The sequence below is a fragment of the Acartia tonsa genome, chromosome 10 (assembly GCF_053477335.1).
Source record: "Acartia tonsa isolate MP-2025a chromosome 10, ASM5347733v1, whole genome shotgun sequence".
Classification (NCBI taxonomy): Eukaryota; Metazoa; Arthropoda; class Copepoda; order Calanoida; family Acartiidae; genus Acartia; species Acartia tonsa.
The window spans coordinates 35,324,674-35,336,842 of record NC_137269.1 but is presented as its reverse complement, the minus strand read 5'-3'; the positions used below and the strand labels follow the sequence as shown (position 1 = coordinate 35,336,842).

The following is a 12,169-nucleotide window of genomic DNA, read 5'->3' as shown; positions in this document are numbered from 1 at the left end:
TAAAATAAATCCGTTACTGACTGATCAATTAATGTTAAAAGTCCTCGCTATTCAAAATTATGTAATGAAATAGAGTTTACTGTCTTTTTATTGCCTTGATTTAAATAAATGTTCTTATTTAGGTAGTATACTTGTAAATATCATTCTATCTAAGTAAACAAAAAGTAAAAAGTCCGTTGGTACGCAGAGAGAGAGGGGACAATAGGCTGTTTATTACACTAGTCCCCAATGTTTATAATAACGTTTTCTTATTCGTTGGATTAGCAACCAGTATATCATTTACTTTGTCCGTCAGTCTGTCAGTATACACATTTGTGTATTTATGTAAGGTTTCGTGACGTATTACTATATCTATATCATATTTCCATCCCTCTTTTTTATGATAACTGAACATTTGATATATAACCTACTTTGTCTGATTATCAATCTGTAATATTTTTTACTTTGCAACTTATGGATGTTGTCTTTCTTGCTATAAATCTTATGCAGCTGTAATAATTATCATAATTTTAAAATTAAACATTGAACAATAAAACTATTAAGTATTATTGTCAACCATATAATCATATGTATTTAATTAGTGGCGTCGCATTTAGCCTCAAGGGCCTCAAACAAAAAAGAGGGTTTGGGTATCAAAACCCCCAATCTTTCCATCTTAAATAAAAAAAATCTTCTAAAATTTAAATAATGAGGGGGGAAGGTATTGAACCTTCAAACGCTGAGCAAAATAATATAAATATGTTAGGGATTTAATTATCTTAATTATGTGTAATTACAAAAGAGGGCCTTAACGCCTTAATTACCTAGCTATTCGTTATGGACGCTTGGACAGTCTCTTATTATACAAATGCTACGCTTATAAAAAAAAGAACAATTTATTTACAATTGGAATGTCCACATAACCTCTAAATAAAAGATAAAGTTTACTTAAGAAGTGGCTTAAAATATTTACAATTGCTAAGATTCTTTTAAAACGTCTAAACTATTTATTAAATATACTGTAAAAATGTTTACTAGCTGACAACAGATAAAACTAAACTATCTCATATATTTTCTCCGTTATCTAATTTTAATAGAGGTCATATAAAGCAGTAGGATGTGTGTATATCTTCTGTTTAGTTTTCACTACATATATTTTATTTTCAGAGAAGCTTTGAGTATGGTAGATGATTATTTATCATAGAGGGTTAGATTAAGGTTTTTATAATATAAAAACATAAATTGCTTGATATAATATACCAAACGTGAATCAACTTTTTAGTAGCGAGTCTATTCGATAACAAACCTAACTTTTATTGGATGTAATTGTCTGTTTTACAAGTCCTGTTGGTCACTTTTGTTGCATTGTAACCTATGTACATAACTGTTAAATAAAAATGTTTAGTCCGTATCTAATTAAGTGGTAAAATACCACAAAACGATAAATGGACCACCGAATAACCCCCCCGCCCCACTTAATTTTCAATATTTAAGTAGCGTGCTACTAGCCCTTGCAGATACCGCTACCTAGTACCAACTATTTCCTTTAGCTAACCTAAAAAAGCTTTTAAAATTAGTTTTCTTCCAAAATCTTTGTTTGCAATTCACGGTTTAAGTAGGGATCTAAATAGATATGACGATAAAAAAATGTTTACCCCAAATTATGATGGACAAAATTAATCAATCCAGGGTTTAAAATTATTAGTGGAGAATTTCGCCAGCTGCTAGTTTTAACCAACCAATCAAGATTTGCTTTCAAAATTAAGCCAACGATTAAGATGCGTGTTAAAACTTTAGGTTTTTGTCCATTATCCCTTCCCTCCCAGGGTTTAAACAAATAAATTGGATTATCAAATAAATTACTGAGAACTCGTAAAGTACCTAAGGGGCATTCGCTTGTGTTAACGAAAATGTATGTTTCGTTAACACATTAAAATAATATGTTTAATTAAATGAATTATTAAATAAATATATCATTTTAAATACCTATTACTTTTGCATAAATCATTATGTCTAAATGTCTTTTACTTCTTTTCTGTTAATTGCTAAAAAGAAGGTTTGTTGGTTGTACCCAGAGAACACAAAAATAAGGCCCCCAAAACATCATCATTATATTTTGAATTCATGCAACATTCCTCAAAAAAGGAACAATATTAAGAAAACAATTCTTTGACCCTAGACATTATAGAATCGTCCAATAGATTTAAAACTTATAATGATATTTGTAACAATATGGTTTAATTTAGAAAGTGTAGCATCTCTATTAGCAAGGGTAGAATATATTTATGGAAGGTAAAAGTTCCCTCCCCTAAATAAACAAACAAAAACCTTCTTAGGTCCTATAGGAAGCTTCACTGTAAAGAAGTGCCAGTTTAGCAGTTACCGATATTTTCGACACATACAGACAGAATACTTGTTCATTACCTATAAGTACTACCAGGAAGGCAGGAAACATTAGACTGTAAATAAAAAAGGCAGTTAAAGTTTTTTAAAAACAATCCCTTAAATACTTTTATTGAATCATGATTGGGCTCCAAATCTCTCCAAACTTTGAGTACTTTTATTAAATCTTGGTTGGTCTGCACAAATCTTCAATGTCCAAACTTTCTCACGTTATAATAATTGTAAATAAATTATCATTTATTGTCTTATCCCTTAGATTCCTGGTGTATTAGGCTGAGCGCTAAATAAAATTATAGTGGGCTTTACTTAGAATTAAATGAACAAATTTAGCAACAAGTTTCCTAGCTTAAAATTTATAAATCCCTTTGGTTTCTATTTGTATTTAGTATATATAACATCTATTAATCTTATTCATTTTTGTAAATACCTAACATACATCCCTGCCCTAGTTATAAAGTAGTATTGAGAACATTACCCTTTTATTTAAAGTATTAAAATTAATGTATTCCATAAATAATGTGAAATATAATACCTTACTTCGATATCAAAATCTTACAAATGATTTTAAGATATTAAAAGCAAAGCAATTAAAAATTTAGGATTTGTTTACAGCCTTTGATGTGGATGTAGATTTAGAATTGTTCAATTTAAAACCTTGTATAAAATTCTCAAAAGTAAGTAAGTAGAAGGTTATTAGGCATTTTAAAAATAAAACAGTAGTCTATCTTTGATATCAGCAGAGCAAATCACTTTTTCATTTATATCCAAAAGCTTAACAGAAATGGAGTGACGTCAGTTATTTAAACAGCCCCCCTTTAGACATATGAAAATTGTTAGGGAGTAGCTTCAAAGCTAAAAATTATCTAGGATGACACTCCATTACAACTGGGATTATAAAATTATTTATTTATCCACCTGTGTTAATGGCACAAAAAGTTACAAATCACACAAGGATGTCTTTGTATTCTGCGTAGCATAGCTACATTACAACTAATTTACTTTGTGCACGTTTGTAGTTTTAGCTTACAGATACAAATGTGTTTAAAACCTTCCTTCAATTATCAAAGATTCCCCTAAATTTTAAGTCTACAAGTTAAGCTAATGTATAGAAACGTCTGGCTATTTTTTGAATATAGAATGTTATTAAATCATTTTAAATGATCTATATATATTCATATTCGCTTCGCTTCGCTGTAATTAGAAGCTGCAATCCTTGTTTAGTATATAAAATTGTCGCGACCTAATTTTAAACGAAAATAAACATCCAACTTTTGTTTTAATTTAATTCAAAAGGATTGCTTTTATTTTAAATAGGGGAGCGTGAGATGATTGGGTTCAAAATTTTGCCACGGTCGTAGCGGTCATGCGTCTTGCGTCATATTGAAATGGCGACGCAAATTTCACATCTCAGTTTTCGCTTTTTGATTTACTATTTTTCTCTATATGATAAAAGCGATGCTTGCTAGATTATCCAATTCGCTATAATATAAAGATAATTTTTTCTCAAATCGCCAAATCTGGGGTCTGAAATTTGCGTCACGCTTCCAACCTGAAAGTGGGGAAGAGAATAAGGGAATAAGAGAATAGAACCGGTTACAATAATGTTTAGTTCTCTTGACTTTAAATTGAACACGCTTGGACCCTCAGATGTCAAAACTTTATTTTAGTGTTTGGCCAAAATGACTTAGCAATTGTATCTGTAAGTACGTCTAATAACACCCTTTGCTATTTTTAAAATCCTAGAAAATTTTTTTTGCAAGAAAATTGCACAAATTCGCAACCTTTTTTAGAACCACTACATAACTCGAGTTTTAAAACTTTTTATATAAAATCATTTTTACAAAAAATATCAATAATTACTTAAAATTAAACCTGAAAGAAAAAAAATCTCATTACACGTGTTAATTTGCATGTTTTAGGTCTTTTTTTGAGGAAAGTATAACTTCCACATTTTTGACAATAATATATTTTTTTAACATTTCAAAGTAAAATATAATAAAACTTACACGATTTCTCTTGAATTATCAGTTGAAAATTTCATCAAACATGCAATTTAAGTAATGAAAATTTAATAAAATCATTTTTTGAATGTTTAGAATTACCAATTTTCTACATTTAAAACAAAATGTTAACAAAATTTAAAAACATTCTAATTATAACTTTAAAAATCAATAACATTTTATAAAATGATGTTTTAAAAAATAAATCATTAAAAGGTATTAAAATGCATTTTAAGTTGCTTAAAATTAAAACGAGAATATCTTTTTACACTTTATTCTTTGTAATAGAGATTAATCGTCATTTGCTGAAAATGAAACATTTAATAAACTAATTGAATCTTTTTGTGACCATGTTTAAACTTTTTAATTTTTACACTAAGGTGTTTTTTAATGAAAATCTTTGTTGAATTCTCTTTTGCGACAAAATAAGAAAGGGAATTTTTTACTATTTCTAGGTTATCTTATGTAATTTAAACTATATAATATGAAATAATTTTTAATTGTCTTTCTTTTGAGCCACAAAACACTGTAAAATGTAACATATATGCAAAAATAACAATTTTTTTATTGAATATTATAATATCCTTATATGACATTGCGTCAGAGCTTATTCTTTAGATCATATGTTCATGAAAAGTAGTCATAACTTGGAGGGTTGCGCTATTTATTAGAATATTAAATAAACTTGAATGGTAAAAATATTAGCATAGCCTTTGTCAATTCAAATGCTTTAGGTATATTATTCGGAAAGTTAGTTAAAAAAGAGAGAATTTGCTGTGTATACTGTTGAAAGACTTTCAAAAATGTAAATTACAAAGCAATCCGAAAAGATCGGGTCGTAGGCGAGTCTTAGTCGGGGGTTTTCTGATAGCAAATATTGCGTTATTGGTATACAATGTAAAAAAAAAACATTTTAAAGAAATTCTTTAAATAAAACCCAACGTGTATTGGCAGTACAAACATCTTAATGCTAGCAGACATATGTTTATCAACATTTGCAGAAAACTATTTCCACAAGAAAAATTATTCAGGTTTCTACTTCACAATTTTAAATATTTCTTTCTGATAAAATGTTTGACATATATCGTATAATCATTTACCAAAAAAAAATATTTTGATAATTTAGATTTCAGAGAAGATTAATCCTTTAAAAAAACTAAGACGATATTTTGCATCTTCTGTCATGACATTTTAGAAAAAATATAAAAAAACAAAATTTAGTATGAAAACTATTTTCATCGATTTTTCTGAAGGTATTATCGTATTCTGTGGCTTTGTTATTATCATTTACTTATATCGAAAGTGCCAAACATTGTACCCTAACTTATTCATTTAATAAAAAACTAACCGTGTAAACTCTATCGTGTGAGATGGAGTTGGAGAGGTGGGGGTAAGGAGAAAAGGGGTTCCAACCTTCCCTTTCATTATTTCCTACTAAGGTTAACACAACTTGCCAAAACTCTTTGCACACTCCTTAATTTGAAAAAATATGCTTTAAAGTATCACTTTCTAAATCAAATTAACACCATATTTAAGGCAAGAACGCAGCTGCTACTTGGCTATAACACCCTGATTATAGAGCAGCTGCGCTTCAAAAACAGTTTAGCGGCATTAACTTATATATGGGTTATTTTTTCTGACCTTTTGATTTTTTTTATACGACTTTGGTACATTTTTTTATTGTATATAATTTTATGATCTTTTGGTTTGCATTTCTTGAATTCTTAGGAGCGAAGCTTTTCTATATTTATGTCATAACCTTTGTATATCGATGAATCAAGATTCATGTACAATAATGTACAAGTCGTAAAGGTTTAGCAATTTTAAAATCATCTCAAAAAGTCAATAAATCTTACAATGAATTTTGACAAAATATAATTTTGCTATAATTTTACAAAAAACTGACAATTATGTTTGGTATTAGTTCTTAAAAAGTCTATACATCATAGCAACGTGTATTTTGGACAATTAAACCTTTAGATCAAATTTTGTTTTCCATATAAAAAAACAGTCTGCTATATAAAATATTTGTTTATATAAAAGTTAAGATTGATTTGTAGAGATTTGCTCTTATGGATATTGTTATTCTTGTTATTTCTAATTTTTATGCTTCTGTTTTATGATGAATGCAAACTTTATAGATTAATTTGGGAAGCGAAGCTTTCTACATTAAGTGCACGCTTATAAATCTTAACCTTAATAACTATAGAATAGAAGTTGAGTCATATTAGACTTGATAGTACAAGCAAAATTATTTATATCTGACTGGTTTAATATGAGTTTGTTACTTGTCATGATTTAACAAGCGCAACCAGTTATATGTACAAAAGGTTTGTTTTAAGCTTCGCCTAAACCCATGTTGTCATGCTTGTATTTAGCAAAGGCCCAGAGGGCAAGGGCCAAGAAAGCAATTAGTGGCTTTTAGCTGCATTCATTATTAGGCAAAAAGATCCTCACATTAATACCAAAAAGTCAAAAAGCAAGAATAATATATTCCATAACAAAATGACAATAATCAAGACCAATCATGTCCATAAGTAGCGCAGCATCAGTAGTTAACAATAATTTAAAGTAAATGGGAAGCAGCATTTCAGGAGTGGATACAAAACCGCGACAAACAAAACCGCGACAGTTACAAAACCGCCCCATAACAAAACCGCGACAGTAACAAAACCGCGACCATAACAAAAATATAACTATGTAGAAATTTTTTAGAATTCAACATTCAAAAAGTCTTAATGCTAGAAGGTCATGGCCGCAAAGCTCGGCCCCCTGGCCTGCCTAGCCGCGGGCGCTCGGCCACCTTGCCTATAAGCTAACCTAACCTTACCTAAATATTGTAAAAAAATATTAAAAAGAAGTTGTATCAACTTTTTTGCTTTTTATTTAAGATAGATAGCCGGTTCTTTCAGTAAGTAGTAGATGTAAAATTTTTCATAGAATTCAGATATGCAATCGGTTTTTTTTGTAGACCTCTTATTTTTTAAGTAATTTAAGTTTTTAAAAAAAATAATTAAGTCGGTTTTAAGGTACTAAAACGCAACAAAATAAAAGAAGAAAATAGCCAGTATGAACAAAAATAGTAAGATCTTTAATTTGACACCTTACTTTTAAAATTCTGTTGAGTAATTGTTGAAAAAATCTATTTTTTTAACCTCGGTTTAATCAAAACATTAAACCTAAATATTTTCTCATACAGACATAAAAAATATGGGTTCATATATACCATTAGAATGAGAAAAATAATATGAATCCATTCTAAGCGAAATTGAAAAAGTTTTAAAAAATTGTAATAAAAAATAGAAAAAATAAAAAGTTTATTTTAAGAATTGTAACTACTAAACTGGCCAATCACAAATCGCAAAAATTGACGAATCGGGAAGCTTAATCTATAAAATTAACCTATAGAATTGCCAGAAAAAAAGGAGAACGTTCATACAATATATACAATAGATACTACAATAAATATAGTGATATTAAAGAACATGTAAAGAATGAAAAATTATGAACAAATATGCATCAGTCTGTTTATAAACTTCAAAACAATGCAGTTAAAAATACATTATTGTTTCTTGTGTTTAAAAAATATCTGCTACATTGCATTGTCTTTTGTTTAGGTTTAGTTCAGGTTTGGTTCAAGCTAACCCTTTAAAGCCGAAAATTATGATTCTTAAAATAAACTTATTTTTTTTGTAATAGTTTTATAAAACTTTTTCAATTTTGCTTAGAATAGATTCGTAATATTTTTCTGATTCTAAAGGTATATATGAACCCATGTTTTTTATGTCTGTTTAAGAAAATATTTAGGTCTAAAGTTTTCATTAAACCGAGGTTAAAAAAATAGATTTTTTCAATAATTACTCAACAGAATTTTAAAAGTAAGGTGTCAAATTAAAGATCTTACTATTTTTGTTCATACTGGCCATTTTCTTCTTTTATTTTGTTGCGTTTTAATACCTTAAAACCGACTTAATTATTTTTTTTAAAAACTTAAATTACTTAAAAAATAAGAGGTCTACAAAAAAACCGATTGCATATCTGAATTCTATGAAAAATTTTACATCTACTACTTACTGAAAGAACCGGCTAGCTATCTTAAATAAAAAGCAAAAAAGTTGATACAACTTCTTTGAAAAAAAATCTACCAACCACTTTTTGTAAAATCCACGAAATTCTAAACTAAAAATAAGTTAATGTACATTAAATCTTTAATATTTTTTTACAGTATTTAGGCAAGGTTAGGTTATAGGCAAGGGGGCCGAGCGCCCGCGGCTAGGCAAACCAGGGGGCCGAGCTTTGCGGCCATGACCTTCTAGCATTAAGACTTTTTGAATGTTGGTCTTTTGTTATTGTCGCGGTTTTGTTATGGGGCGGTTTTGTAACTGTCGCGGTTTTGTTATGGGGCGGTTTTGTAACTGTCGCGGTTTTGTATCCACTCCGCATTTCAGATAAAAGGTAGGCAGGACAAAAGGATAGACTATAAGACATACCTACGGACATGAGCAATTTTAGAGTAGCATTTGTAATAACTATCTAAATAATAAATTTAAGGAGGGTTTGTAACATTAACATCCCTTACTGAACTATCCTTCATAGAAATACGGACCGAACACAAATGAAGAAAGCTACGCTTTAAAAAAAGCTAAGTACAGTAAGATCTTTGTTAGCCGTAAAAGCTTGCAACTTATTTGATATCAATACATATATATTGCAAACGGGCAAATTTGGGCAAAATAATTGGGATCATTAGCAAAATATTTTGGCTTGCCAATTATCTTTGCAAAGTATTGAGATGGAGGTATGTTTGTCAGATTGTTTAATATATCCGTTCATAAATAAATTGATTATAAATAGAGAAAAATCATAATCGTCCTAATAATTGAAAACCTTGCAAGAGGATTACTAATTTACTTCAATAATGATAAAAGCGTAGCATCTTTGTAATTAATGCTTATCGAGCATCTGGAAATCCCCCCCTCACCCATTTGTTTTTTAAATGAATTGAAAGTAAAAGGAAATTACATTATTTCCTAATTAGTTTGCTTATATTACATAGGGCAGGCTAGGATAGGTAGGTTATGATGAATACTGGATATCCCAGCAGGGTAATGAACCGCAGGAATAGACCCCGCAGTCAAAGGAATAAAAAACATTTTTTTCGCCCTATTTTTAATTGGTGCGTAGTGGTTAATGCTCAACAGGAACTTTGAGGGAAATAACCTTCTTGTTTCTTAGTCATATTGTCCAATTTGTTGGGCATTGCTTATTTAACAACCTTTGGATCATGAAAAGCGAGTTAGTCTATTATTATTATTACAAACATTAGCTTTTCTCCTATTTCTAGCACCAGCAGGGGGCTCGAACCCTGCGGTGCAATCAGTAACATTTACCTAACCTAACCTAGAATAACCTATCAAAAGCTACTGTAAAATACGACGGAACCCGCTACATAGTTTTCTTTCCATGATCCCAACTTTTTTTTTCATGATATTAAGATGATTTGATAAAGAAAGGATTAAAAGATAAGCTGAAATTGAAATTAAAGTATCAAGATGATATCAGATTTCAGTGGATTTGAAAAAAAGCTGTTAAAAAACAGGGATCTAAGGGAATAAGACAATGGATGATTAAATTATATCATTAACAATCATACACAAAATAACTCTTCTGTAGATTACAATTATTGGTTAAAAATTGGTAAAAACCAATCAGGATATAATAAAAGTACCCAAAGTTTTACGTTAACAATTTCATAAAACTTTGGGTACTAGTATAAGGGGGGGTTTTTTAATGCAACCATCTCGTAATCAATGTATAAATGGCACCTAAAATTCGAATTTTGATCTGAAATTTTGCATGAGTAATTCTTGGTAGGTCTAATTTCCCTAAATCGAACAAAAAGTTGAAAAAGTAACAGCTAGCGGCTCAGCCGTTTAGCCGTTTTTTGGCTATTTTTAGGGCAAATCTGTCATAAATTACGTAGAAATCAACTTTTTGAAACATATTTTTGCTTTAAATCATGTGAAATGATACAAAAAAACATTTTTTAGATTTCTAGTACCAGCAACTACCGGCTAGAACCGTTTGAAAACGTTTTGGAGGGGAAAAAAAACATTATGTGGAGAGAGGTTTCGTGATGGATTTCCCTTGAAAATACCCAACAAATGGATACACGGCTGAGCCGCCAGCCGTTAGCCGCTACTTTTCCAACTTTTTGTTCGATTTAGGGAAAATAGACCTACCAAGGAATACTCATGCAACATTTCAGATCAAAATTCGAATTCTAAGTGCCATTTATACATGGATTACGAGATGGTTGCATTAAACCCCCCCCCCCCCCTTTACATTTTTATGTCCCTTTTCCCTGGTTATAAGAAAAGCTTTTCACATTAAAATTTAGGCATATAGATAGAATCGTCCAACCCATTTAAAACTTTGCATTTAAAAATTAACTGATATTTTACAATCACTAAGACGATTATTTCCCAATTGTTGCATAGCTTTTTAAAATAAAATTACATACAGTCAGAAATACTTATCAAAGAAGCTTTGCTACTAACTAGTTTTGCTATTATGATAGCACGCCATATCAGCAAGGTGTTGCTAGTCAATATAAATCACAATTTTTAACAGTGACACAAAGGATATGGTATCAAGGGTTTTAAAACGTTAGAAATTTGAATTAATTTCCAGTATGGCTTCCAAAAATATCCGCTGTGACAGAACCGGTTCTTAGCTAAAATCATGTATCGTATCATTTTATGGATGATTTTATACGAATAAAAAAATGACAAACTTTTTTACTGGCAGTGGTTAATTCAATAATTAAATGCTATTTTTCAATGGAAAATGTTATTTCTGCGCTACTTATTGGCATAATTATTTATATTTAATAATTTACGTTCCCTGAAAGCCCTGACTTGCACCCCCCAAAAAAACTGTTATAGTAGTAAACTAAACGCGTGTGTAGGTGTTTAAAAGTAAGACATTTATAATTTAGACCAGATAGGTATCAATACACGTTTTAGTATAGAGTAGTATTTCAGGGGCGTTTTTTTAGATAATGATGACGTTATGTAGCGTAGCCAATCTATAATTGGGGCGTATCCGTAAGACTTAAAAGTTAAACTAAACTTAGGTAAAATGATTTCAACTTCTTTAGGTATTTTAAAATTTGACTTTTCAGGGTAGCTTTAAGTCCTAAGTATTTTTTTTTTGAGGGAAAGGGGGCGGGGGCGCATTGTCAATCATCTTCCACCCAAAAAAAGCAAAGCATATCAAAATTTTAAATAAGTAGGTTTCAAAAAATGACCGTATACAATTTTTTTAACCAAGTCTAAACAAGCCAAACTAAAATGACAAGTCTCTTTAAAAGAACCTAGGGAATATAATTCCTATAATAATAAAATAACAGGGTGTCCGTCTGTACCGCTGAACTTATATGGTTATCCTTTACAATGATTTACAATATAGCTTCTCATAGGTCCTGGGGATGGGTACCCCGACCCTCCCAAGAGAAATCGACAATACAAAAAAATGCCCCCCCCCCCCTACCGTGTTTTAGGGGTCTCTCGGGGCGTTATTTATTAAATAAATTGTATATTTATTCTTATTTATATCTATTTCAGTATGCAAGTAAAATTAAGTCTAGTCTTCCTAATTTGGCAAATCACACCTAGCCTAGGATAACAGTAAATAAGATATATATATATATATATAAAGCAAAGCTAAATATTAATATGTCGGCCTTAAGCATTTGCTGTCGAGAAGGTGTCGTAACTTCGCGT

General features: G+C 30.1%; 1 protein-coding gene across 1 annotated transcript in view; it reads right to left on the bottom strand.

Annotated features, from left to right (window-relative positions):
* LOC145330782 (uncharacterized) overlaps positions 1–12,169 on the bottom strand; it is a 112,334-nt gene that overhangs the window by 23,273 nt on the left and 76,892 nt on the right. The window lies entirely within an intron of this gene.